This window comes from Cotesia typhae, unplaced genomic scaffold (assembly GCF_013202065.1).
Source record: "Cotesia typhae breed Kobodo isofemale line unplaced genomic scaffold, CoteBio_Ctyphae contig_44, whole genome shotgun sequence".
In the NCBI taxonomy this organism is placed as follows: Eukaryota; Metazoa; Arthropoda; class Insecta; order Hymenoptera; family Braconidae; genus Cotesia; species Cotesia typhae.
This window is the reverse complement of record NW_027423753.1, coordinates 4,904,446-4,917,978: the sequence shown is the minus strand read 5'-3', so window position 1 is coordinate 4,917,978 and position 13,533 is coordinate 4,904,446. Positions and strand designations below refer to the sequence as shown.

The 13,533-nt window shown below is 29.9% G+C and overlaps 1 protein-coding gene across 3 annotated transcripts in view; it reads right to left on the bottom strand.

Annotated features, from left to right (window-relative positions):
* LOC141528959 (protein bric-a-brac 1) overlaps positions 1-13,533 on the bottom strand; it is a 314,927-nt gene that overhangs the window by 243,579 nt on the left and 57,815 nt on the right. The window lies entirely within an intron of this gene.

The window sequence follows — 13,533 nt, the reverse complement described above, 5'->3', positions numbered from 1 at the left end:
ACTGCCTATTATTGCGAGAAATGTATACGGAAAAGCTTTTATTGTAATATTACTTTTTTATGAAAACGTCCTAGCAGCACTTTGATTACTTTGAGGAGTAAAAAGTTCACTGTTTTTTATTTATGTTAAATTAAACTCTGAGCTTGTTTTTTTTTTTTAAATTCTTATGCATTTCTAAAATCTCACTATAAATTTTTCATCAAAAATTTACTTTTGAAAAAGGGCAAATTAAATTTTTTACTAAAATGATTACACGGGTCTACATGAAATTTGACTTTGATTGCAAAGCATTAAATTTCGGTAGTTTAGGTCGTAATAAGACGGAAAAAAATATATGGCATGAAAAAGTTTGCTTTTGTGCTTAGAAGACTGATTGAACGAAATTTTTAAAAATCTCGGATTTTAATTTTTGATTGAAAATAAAACTATTGAAATAAAAATGTTTATTATTTTTATTAAGTTTTACTATCAAATTAGCTTACAGAAAAGTGGAAAATAACTTAAAAGTGCACACTTTTACTTTTTCTTTTATGTTCACAGCTACTTTCTCTCAATAAACCCCAAATATAGTCGCCCATCATGTTTTCATTGTATTGGCCTTGATAGCGTTGTTCAAAATTCATGATGTCCTGATGGAAACGTTCTCCTTGCTCTTCGGAATAGGCTCCCATATTGTTTTTAAATTTATCCAAATGAGCATGCAGCATATGTACTTTTAATGACATCCTGCAGCCCATGGCCTTAAAATTTGTAAGCATATCCTCAACCAACTTTTCGTAGTTTTCAGCTTTATTATTTCCTAAAAATCCAGAAACTACTGCTTTAAAACTGTTCCAACTTGCTTTTTGAGTACGATTCAGCAACGTTGGAAATTTTTCATCAGCGAAAATCTGTCTTTGCGGACCAACAAAAACCCCAGCTTTAACCTTTGCTTCCGATAACTTCGGAAAAAATTTTTTTAAGTATCCAAAAGCTTCTGAAGTTTCATCCAGTTTTTTAACAAATTGTTTCATCAACCCTAACTAAATGTGCAAAGGTATAACATCTTTTCCGCTTCAACAATCGGCTCAAATTTGACGTTCTGTTTTCCGACACACAATTCTGTTCTTACAGGTCATGACCGTTGAATATAGTGTTTAGAATCCGCTCTGCTATCCCACAAGCACAAATAACACGGATACTTTGTATATCCACCCTGTAGCCCCATTAAAAATCCCACCATTTTAAAATCTCCAATCAGCTCCCAGTTATACTCACGATACTTTACAGATTCAAGCAAAATTTTGACACTTTCATAATTTTCTTTAAGATGTACTGAGTGAGCAATTGGAAGAGACGGAAATTTATTTCCGTTGTGCAATAGAACTGCTTTTAAACTTTTTGTAGAGCTGGCAATGAATAAACGCCATTCGCTAGGGACACAGGGTATGCCAATTGCTTCAAACATACCTTTGATGTCATTACAAACACAAAGTCCATCTTCCTTCGTGAAAAACGTTGCAAACATTTCATGCCTAGTCCGCTGATCCGTGATCTTAACATCATCAAGCAAATTCCACTGTTTTAACCGAGAGCCTAGAAGCTCTGCTTTATTTTTTGGTAAATTTAAATCTCTAATTAGATCGTTAAAATCTTCTGAAGTAATGAGATAGTGTTTTGGTTGTTCAGGTGTAGGCAAAAACTCCTTATCGGAATTACTTTTATAAGAACTAAAAGATGAGCTACTTTTCTGCGATAATTTTTTTGGTGGCTCAGGTACTGGTCGTGTCAGGTCGTGAGCAATTGGAGCAGAAGAAGATTCGAGGTCAGGATATTCAATAGGTTTTGCATTTTTACCTCTACGTCTTTTACTCGGATTCACCATACAAAAGTAGCAGTCAGTAATATGGTCTTTTGGTTCTCGCCAAATCCTTGGTATTGCAAATTTCATAGACCTTTTCTCACCTCGATACCAACCTAAAAATATAAAAATAAAAATTAATATGTCTATTATTTTGGATTCATCGCTTAATTAAATAAAAATTGCTTACCTTCCAAACACCTTTTACAATAACTATAAGCAACATGTGGAGCCCATGGCTTATCTTGATTCCGTACAGGACAGTCAAAATATGCTTCATAGGCTTCACAGGAAACGTGAGATGTCTTTAGTTCATATTTCACGTCTCGAACTTTAATAAATTGACCACATATAAAACAAAATGCATCAGCATCGTATTTGCACTTTCGTGACGGCATTTTAAGTTATTCTGGGCTTGTAAATAACACCTGATGGTTGTTTATCACTCGGGTGCCATCTAGCGGCACAATGTAAACGTTAATACCCCACTCTCACCGCGCGGTCTTTTTAAAAATATTAAAATCAATTAAAATTTATGAAAAAATTGAAAAATGAGTATTATTATTATAACTATCACAAAAGCAAACTTTATACCGAAAAAAGATATTTTCTTTTCGTTTTTGTGCATAACTAACTGGAAAATAATAGTATAAACTTTAGGACAAAGAACGAAAATTTTTTTTGTAGAGTCGTGTTATTGATTGAAGCTTAAAATTATTATTGCATCGAACATGATTAATGATACCGATCAACCATTCAAGTTGAAAAAAATTATTGCTATGGTAAAGTGCCCAGCATTCGAACACTTAAAAAAATGGGAGCAGTACTTGAACAGATTTTTCGAATTGTTGAAATATAAAATTCGTATATTCATTATGAGTAATATGCACATGTTATAATATTCAATGATACAGTGATTGATTTCTAAAGTTTTTTCAATTATAAATCAAAACAATGATATTTTGGTGCAGTAAAGAAGAGTACAGGCCGATCGGTGAAGAGAAAAAGCCAGAAAAATACGATCAAAAACATCTAAATGATTTATTTAGAGAAGCTAAACTTTAAAAAAAGCGGCTGAAATATTGGCTTCGTATATGAAAAGGAAAAATCTTCAGACAAAAGGTACTAAAGTTTCATTTTATCGGAATCGAGAGGAGGCTTTCCGTAAATATTTTGAAAAAGAGGAAGATTTGCCTTATTGCACTAATGTGAAAGAACTTGTAGATGAATTAAAGCCAAATATATATAAACCTGAAGATTGGCGATTATTCATTGATTCGTCTCAACGCAGTCTTAAAACAGTTCTTTTTCACAACACCAACAAGTTTGCTCCTCTACCTTTAGCTCACTCAACTCTACTTAAAGAAGAGTACACAGATCTTGAAACTGTCCTGGAAAAAATTTAGAGTGAAGAACATAAATGGCAAATATGTGGTGATTTGAAGATTTTGTCCATGATCCTGGAACAACAATCTGGATTCACGAAATATCCATGCTATTTGTGTATGTTTGACAGTAGAGATCGCAAAAATCACTACGTCAAAAAAGTTTGACCTTTGAGATCTTCTACATAATATAATAAGAAAACCGCTTGTTGATCTAGCCAAAATTCTCATTTCTCCTCTTCACATTCAGCTTGGGTAAATGAAACAGTTTATGAAAGCTATTGATAAAGAAGGAGAGGGCTTTACATACCTGCGGCAAGTGTTTAAGCACAAAACAGATGCAAAATTGGTAGAAGGCATCTTTGATGGACCGGAAATCCGGACATTATTCAAAGATGAAACATTTGTTTCAGTGATGGATGAACAAGAAAAGGCACCATGGCAAAGTTTCAAGGAAGTGTGTACCAAGTTTTTAGGTAACACCAAAGATGCTAATTACGAAAATATTGTGGCCAATATGATCGGAAACTTTCAGCGTTCAGGTTGCCTAATGAATTTGATACTTCACTTTCTTGATTCGCATCTCAACTACTTTCTGGAGAACAACGGAGACTTTAGTGAAGAGCAGGGAGAGAGATTTCATCAAGATCTCAAAGAATTTGAACGACGATTTCGGGGCAATGGAGAGTAAATATGTTTGCAGATTACTGCTGGATGCTACAAAGAGAAATTCAACAGAGTGGAAAAAAGCGTAGCAGAAATCCGTTGTACAGGTCATTTGAGGAGAAAAGGGTCAGGAAACGACAGAAATTATAAGATTTTAATTATCATGCAGAAAAAAATTAGTTCAATCTACTAGCCAACAGTCGATAAAAAGGAAAAATTCTTGTGAGAATGTTTTTTTTTTGATTTGGTGATAACATTCAAAAACCTTTTGAGAAATGTTTCTAATAAGGTGGAAAAAAACAGCAAATATTCAGCTGATTTGATAAAAGTCGCGTTCCAAAGTAGATAATTTGATATGGAATGCTCTATACGTATATCATGAAATGTTTTAAATGTTGAACATTATAAATTCAATGCTGTTTATTTGATTTCAAAATTTTAAAAAGTATCAATTGTTTACTTTCGTTTTTTCGAATTAAAAAAAAAAAATGTATATTCGTTAATTGGGAAAAAAAACTTGAGTTTTGTTATTAACAAACGATTCAAGAGTTGTTCTCATCAAAATCGACGTATTTACTAATTTTGATAGCGGAATGAGTAATTATAACAAAATATTATCGCAATAAATTTATAAAATTTTTAGTGGATTTACGGCAACAGAAAAAAAAAAATAACTCACAATTTAAGTTAGTAACAGGTGAGTTAAATTAACAAGTGGTTAAAGTAGAATAAACCATTCAATAATGAGTTCTTGAAGTGAATTTCCTCGACGGAAGTCGCAAGATGATAAAACGAGGGTTGGAACTCTCATCCTTTCCTTATAGACCACTTTAACCGTAGATTCATGAGTAAAGCATAGCTCCACGGGTATAAGAAGCAATAAAATATAATGAAATAACATCCAATTCATGGAAGAGAGATATTGTGAAAATATTATTGCTAACTTATTACCAAAGCTACAGCTAAAGTATGAAAGCAAGAGTATATCAAAAATAAAAATGAAATTGTCTTCACTTATCGAAAATTCAAGATTCGATTTTCTTATAAATACTTATAACTTCTTTCTATTATCAGTGCTTTGTTATTATTTTTAAACAAAATTATTGAGTATCGAATTGAATTACTTCAAAAAGATAACACCGAAAAAAATTAGTAAAACGGTTGACCTGTTAGGCCATCTCTGCAACTTCTTGCTAATTTCAAATTCAAAGCTCTCCAAACTCCACACATTATAACGATTTCGAGTTCTTTGGACTCAAAAAAATAGTTTTACAACTATTTTGGACTTTCCAGACTCCAAAAATAGAACTTGTATACACTTTTGAGCTTTTCGAACAAATCTCTCAAACAAATCAACCTATTTCGATGTGGTTTGCGGTAATCAACGTTTTTTTTCGAGTAGAGGAGCTCATTAGATCATAGAATTAATTAAAAAAATAGTTTTGAACTAATTAAAAAAAAAAGAAAAAATAATTTTTGAAAATTAAAAAACTCGAATTTTTTAAGATTATTTCGAAATTCTACCGAGCTGATTCGGTGTAAATTAACAAAAAATCTAAGCCGTAAGATGGACGGTGGGGCAGGATAGTCGATCTTTACAAGCATTGAATGTTATAATTTATAGCCATATATCATAGCTAAATTTGTCATTAAAGACAAATTTTTGGAAACTAGAGAAAATAAAGGATACAGGGAGAGGGGGGACCTTACTCAGTAGGAATTTTTTCGATAACCGAAAAAATAATTCTGACAGTCCAGACCGGGACTCGAACCCGAATCGTTTGGTTACGCTCCAAAGGCTCTACCAGTTAAGCTACCTTTGAAGTGTTTTTCTATTTAATAATAGCCTACTATCAGACGAAATCAGGTAAAATTTATAGGATTTTTCATATAAAAATTCTTTATAAAAATACTAAATTTTTTTTTTTTTTTTTTTATTATTAAATTTATAAATTTATTAAGTATGAATGATTTCACAAGAACATTGTTCATGAATTATTAAATTTAATGTAATTATTGACATCAATAAATGTAAATAAAATGATTACATATGATATGGTGGTGTGTTTTTTCACCAACACACACACACATACGGAGGAAGGGATACTCTCGTAGAAATTGTCAGAATAGCTTTCTAGGACCCCGAAACATCCAGATATGATAAAAACTCGATTTTCGAAAATTGAGGTAAAATTAATAATTTCCCGATTTATTGAAAATCATTGATTTTCTTAGCAAGAAGTTAAAAATTTAATAAGAAAATTCTTAGTGAGAAATTAAGATTTATTTGTATGACGAAAGACTTTATATAAAGCGGTAGTACGGGAAAAAGCATAGAAGAAAGATTTAATGGTACTGTACTGTGTAATGTAGCATTATGTGTAAGAATGTGAAAGATGTATAAAATAAGCGATAAAAAGAAAGAAAAAAAGAAGAAAGAGATAAAAGTTGTACAAACATAAGGGGAGAAAGTGAGAAACAAAGAAATAAAGATAGTAAGGAACGGAATGAAGCTTGTAGGGAGGAAAAGGAGAGAGAGAACGTCTGGACGTTAGTGTAACAATCCTATCTCATCGTGTACATCTCGAGCTCGTAACGAAGCGGCAAATCGAAACTAAACGGAGCGGCCCCGTGAATGGGAGATCGAAATATAACGTTACGCCAATGCCTCGGTGCGGCTTCCGGCACAACATTTTAAAAATTTTTTTCACCTCTGGAAACTCCTTTAATGTATGCTATACTATTGATGTTTCTTCCTTCAATTAAGCACGAAACATCGATACACGTCATTAAATTTCATTTTTTTTTTTTCAATTTATCTCCTTTTATTAATTCGCTCCGATGTCAAATCAATGTATTTTATCAAGTTCGAATTACATTGTCTCCTAACAATGGCTTCTCGATTTTATCAAAACTCCAATGTAAAAATTTGTTTAGTAAAAATTTTAAAGCACGAAAAAAAACCTCATTAAATCAAATTTTGAATTTTTTAAACTTTCATAACTTTTCCCAACTCTCGGTAAGTGAAAAACCTGATAATTCGAATCGAGTGTCTTTTTTTGTAATCACGCATTTCAATTATCAAAATTTGCGGGTTTAAATTTGAAAATAACTGATTAAATATTAATGCGTAGGTTAAAAAAAAATAAAATAAAATCACAATGAGTCTAATAAGTGTTTAACAATTTACAATTAATGAGTATTATTTTTAAAAAATCATTAATTCTTAGCGAATCACGTTTAACATCGTTTTAAAATTTATCATTTATGAGTTTCGAAATTCCGTCAAAAACTGTTCAAAATTGTTTTCCATACAGCTAGAATTTTAGCACATGAGAATTCTACTGTGAATAAAATTTTTCATTGAAAATAGTTTAGGTCTAATTTTCGAATCCTTCTTGGCGAATATATATGCAACAACATCATTCTTACCAAATTTAAAATCTATGGGATTTAACACCGTAGAACGTTGAGTATTTTTTACATCCTTGCAGCATGCTTTTATGTATATCCTCGATATTTCTGAAATATTCAAGTTATGTGACTAAGGCAAACAATATGATTAACGGAAGAATATATATTATTGATTTGTTAATAAATCACTTAGCACTAATTGATTTCGAGATGCAATTCTAAAAAATTAATAAGTTATTAATAATAACAATCAGTAGAAAATCTCAAAATTTAATGTCTACAGAGGTGTTTTATTTCGCTGAATTAGAAAAAATTGTAATTCTTCCGATGTCTTGATGTATTCTTTATTCACCATTTTATATACAAAACAAGAGTATTAAAAACTTTCAAGTCACTTAGGTACAATAATAGTGCAATTCACATGCGATGTTCTAAATTTTTAAGGAAGAAAATTAATTACTCCGAAATTCCTCGTCCGATCAAATTAAACTTAAAGATTCTTCATGAGGCTTAGAAAACTGCGTCGAATGCCGCCAACTGCGTAAAAATCAGTTCATTTATTCAAAGTTCGTTGCGGTTCAAAGATTTAAAAAATAGTGTTTTATCAAATTTCTATCAAACTTTTGAGCTCAAAATCTAGAGATTCTCCTCCTAGAAAACTTTGTCACTAGAAAAACACGATTCTTACGAATCTTGAGTATCGACAAAAACTCAAAAAAAAAAAAAAAAAAGATCAAACTAAAGCAAAGAAGAAAACGACATTAGTTATACAAAAAAAAAAATTAATAAAATCAAAACCAAAAAATTTGAAAAAAATGTTTAAAATATAAAAATGATGATTGCCAATCTTGACAAGCTTTTCATTTAGTGCGTAAGGAATACAAAATATTTTTTTCTGTTTAGATCGAAAATTAATATGAGATAATCAAATTTGTAGAAAAAATTTCATTACTCGCTTAAGAAATACACTATAATATTGTTTTACTGACGAGAAAAAAAAAAATTCCAACGTGAATATTCTGGCTGAAACTAAATAATTATGTAGCAGGAAATGAGAATAAGATACTAATCTATTCTTTATACACTGTTTCTTAGGTTAATTTTTTATCTCTATCTGTCATGTTGATTTGAATATAAGTCATTACTCAATTCAATATAGGTATACAATATATTAGATTCACGTTTCGTTATCTAAAAAGTGTTATTTAAAAATATTGCGCAAGTAACATTATCTCGTAACGTAATAGATTCAAATGTATATTATTCATGTCCATTTTTTTCTTACTTAACTAAAAACACCCTATTGTTTTCTATAATTTAAATTACATATCGACTGTGAATTAATATTAAGAACAGTTACGTATTCTTTGAAATACCGAGGATGCTTTTAATATTTTAATTCTGTGGAATAACCCGAATAAACATCGTAAGATATAATACCGTGGCGAAAGTCCACGACCTTATTTTCATAAATTTAAAATATAAATACAATATAAGCTAGATTGCAACTATGACAAAAAAAACAATAGTTTATGCATTGTATATTTATGTATTCAAATATTATGAAAAACAATAATAATTATAATAATAATAATAAAAGATTCATTATTGTAATTATGTTGTGTGTGTGTGTGTGTATGTATGATTTATATATTATATATTTATGGGCCTATATATTGCGTACCAGTAGTAAAGTCCATAGTAAGGATCAATACATATAATAGAGCATATCTATAGCAAACGGCAACCCGCGTGCTCATTTACTTAATTGTGTTCTATATGAAGCGTAGAGAGGTACCAAGTGTTAGTGCATGAGTATATTCAAGGCAACCCTCGTTTTAAACCTCTATCCCCTTCTGTATTTCCATTTCTCTCTTCCTCTGCTGTATATTCACTCATAATCATGATTCCAAAGATTTGATTATACATCTACTATATTCAATTTCTATTTTAAAATAAATCACAAATATATCACTGTATAGATAAATATGCTTCTGGATGAATTCGCATTCAACTTATCAATAATAAGAAGAGAATCAAATTCCTTGAAAATATTTCAAGCTGTGGTTATATCGGGCTATAAATAAGAAAAAAAATTAGGAAAATGATTGACCCGAAAGGCCTTCCCTGCCCGATAACTTCCCGATAATTCCATACCTAAGCGGTCAACATTTCACTTACTTTGTTTTGAAGTTATACTTCTTTTGGCGCGTTGGAGAAAATTGATGAGGGTGAATTTTTACGATGCGCGCGCACACCGACTCCCAAATTTAACAGTATGAAATTAGTTCTAGGTGGCATGAAAGTCGATAGCTATGTTCAAGTTGTATATTCTAGTATTTTTGTACGTAGAAGTTCTAAGTTAGAATAGGAATGCACGATTCCAAAAGAAAAATCGATCTCGAGAATCGCGATAAATTTTATCGAAAGAATTGATCCTTGATAAAATCGAGTGTGGAAGAATCGATCCACTGATAATCGATCGTTTGAATGAAGGCGTAATTTTCAAGTTTAAAGAATTCCATATCATTATAATGAACTAATTTAAAAATTAATATCGCTTATACTAATGCATTTTCAATTATTAAAATAGACATTTCTTCTAGATTGAAAATAATATTTTATTGCACTTAATAACAGTGAATTATAATTTTTTTACTAAATGCTTTCTAATATTTAAATGAATTAATTAATTATTAATTAAATTGATTTAATTAAATATTAATACTGCTATTAAATATTAATCAAATAAAAAGTATTATTAGTTAAATGTATATTTTAATAAAAAAATAAATATTTTTTTCTAGTTTCAAAAAGAATAATAAAATTATTAAAAGAAAGTAAAATTAAGTTTTTCTTAGTAGAAATACCATTCCGCTGTTGGTAGGGATTTAAGGAACAATATTTTCTGTAAATGGTCAGCACTTAATCGATTTCTGATAGCATTTCCAATATGACTAGCAATAGAAAAAAGTCTTTCACACGGGACAGAAGTTGCAGGAATCGTGAGGTGTTCTAAGGCTATCGATGATAAAACTGGTGCAGATTTTTTTTTCTCGGTTCAAAACTCAATTGCGTTTTCATCTTCTTGAGAAGGACTATCGATAAATTTTTTTTTCTAATACGATTATAAAAATTTTCAATGACACAGAATTTATTAGATATTTCACCATATTTGTATTTTATTTATATAGTAAATCAGTTAAAAAATTACACTTGTTGATTTGAATAATTTCTATAAGTGGGATTTCTTCTCATTTTAACTGCCACAATTAATTTGTTATAATATTTAAAAAAAATTTTATCTCAATTTTAGAATCAAGTTTTTAAATTACTTAAAAAATACTTTCTTTCAAAATTCCCGGTCATCGTCGCCATTTTATTTTTAGACGATCGATTCCGACTCTGAAGAATCGATCTAAATAATCGAATCGACAACAGGAAAAGATCGATTCTAGTAAGAATCGATTTTGAATCGTGCATCCCTAAGTTAGAACACGTGTTTCGTTACAGTATAATCAAACAGTGTAAATAAATAAACGTTATTTTGGTGTTTTTATTAAATCAATTTTATACACGACAGTGATAGTATATACCAATAATTTATTAGTATACATGTATATATATATATAAATTGAATATTAGTGATAAAACTGATTTAAATAAACTATTTTGAGTGCATTTATACATTTAAGGTTGATTGTCGGTATGTATAATTTATTTATATCATTAATCAAAAATTATTACGTTATTATTATTTAAAAAATAATTTTTTTATGTTTTGTTTTATTTCTGATACATTAATAAGTTTTAAGTATAAATAAAAAAAATTTATTTATTTTCTATACATGTTTATATAAACCCTAAATACTGAGTGTTCATACTGTTTTTGATCTTAACTATTCGTTAAATTTGATTTATTGATATTTTAATTATTTTTTTTATATTCTTATTATAACAAACAAATTTTATTAAGTAACTCTAAAAATTACGATGACTCAGCTTAACATGAGATATTTATATAAACATATATTTTCAATTTATTCAAGTAGTAGTTGAAATAATCGAAAATAAATTCTAATAAATAAACTTAAATGAATTTTAATAAATAAATTTAAAATTTAAATCAACTTATAGAAAACATAAATAATTTTCTATACGAATTCATATCTATCTACCTATGATCTTTTGCAGGTTTCTCTGAAACTAATAGTACTACATCGTTAAATTTCAATTTCTGTTTAAGTAATATATTTAATGTAGTCATATTTTCACGTAAATAAAACGTTTTTCATTTAAATGTAATCTTTTTAATTAATTTTAGTATAATATTTATCGTTAATCACCACTGAATTTTAGTTATTTTTTTTCTATACGCCAAAGAAGTATAACTTCTAACGCGTGTACATGAGTACACACACTCTTTTTTTGGGCTCTTCGAGTCCAAAGAGATAGCGCTTCTATGCTTTTAAGCTCTTTGAGCTTAAAAGTCTAATAGAAATTTAACAGATCACTATTTTTTGAATTTTCAAACCGCAATAACTTCGGAATGTATCAACTGATTTTCTCGCGGTTTATGGCATTCAACGCAGTTTTTCGAGCTCTTTGAAGAATCTTAGAGAGCAAACTGGTCAGACTAAGAATTTCATAGACATTCTGAAAAAAAACCTTTTTTTTCGAGAACGATATCTTACGAACTAATCAACCGATTTTGACGGGACCGGTGGCAATCGATGTGGTTTTTTAAGGTTAAGATTAGTCGATTAGTTTTTGGAATCGATCGGTCAAGCCGTCCAGAAGATATTTCAAAGGAACAATGTTTGAAAATTTTTAATTTTCTTAGCAGGAAGTCTAATAGCACTATTTTTGTTTCTGTGCGAAGTTAACGATCATTACTATTTTGTCTCAAAGCTTATATGAATCGCTGTGTCTCGTAAACTGTTTACTGTTTTGATAAATTCAAAAGGAATATTTGCGTATAGAATAAAATTTTTTTATAAACATCCTATTGGAAAAATCAGATAAATTTTATCGTTTGTGCAAAAAATTGTAAAAAATTTTGTTATAGTCTAACAATTTGTGAAAATTCGAAATGAATGTTGATTAGGGTGTGCTAAAATTCAATTTTCATGAAGAACCTTTTAAAATTAGAATTTTGAGTTCCGCTTTTGGCAGGTGCTGTGTTTGGGCATTTCCTAAGATATTTTGGGGTGAAACGATTTATTTAATTTTCATAGAATTTTTTAACAGGAGATTTACTTGGGCACTTCCGGCCAAAATTTGAAATTTCAGTGGAAATACCTAAACTAAACTCCTACCTAAACTAAATTCCAATTTTAAAATGTTCTTCACGGAAATTAAATTTTTGCACACCCTAATGTTGATGATCCACAAACATTTTAAATCAGACTCTACCCTCTGCAAAATCGGTTGAATTATGAAAAAAAAAATTTTTTTTAATTGAACTGAACATACCACAAGATTTGTCAATTGGAAATTTAAAAAAAAAAAGCTGTTAAATCAAACATCCTAATACACAATAATATTATTATGTAGTAACGAAAACGTCGTATTGTGTTATAGGTACAACACGAAAAAGTATATGCAAAAATTCACGGTAGAAGGTAGTAGCAGATAGAATAAACAACAAAATGTCGACCGCAATTATGTTGCAACTAACTTTAAAACAAATGAGCAGGACAGAGAAAGCTTTGGTAGAGAGTTGTGAGGTGTATATATCCGTGGGCCACCGTGGGTTGATGGTGTGGCACAGGTGGTTGGGGATTTTTGAATTTAGCGGTTGGCACAGTCAGAGCTCTACCGATCCATCCCCTACTATTTCACTGTATGCACTCACTCGGCCGATGTTTACACGTTTACACGACCTGCGTGGCTGCATTATGCATGTTTGTGGTGACAGAAGAGAATTTAAACTCACCTATCTCATCCTTTCCATCTACATATCTATACATTTTATCGTTTATATCTACTCCTACAGAAACATATCTGCACATCATCAATATATACATTAGTTTATTATTTCAACGTTCAAATCATTTACACTTTGTTTAAGGCTGAATTTTTTATTTTACCTATCATTACGTCATTGGAATGCTGACAATGATCGAAATTCCAATTTAATACACGATTCTGCATTAATATCCGCTAAGTATATGTATGCATATATATTTATTAATAGTGGTAATATATGATGCATTCTCCAGGTTG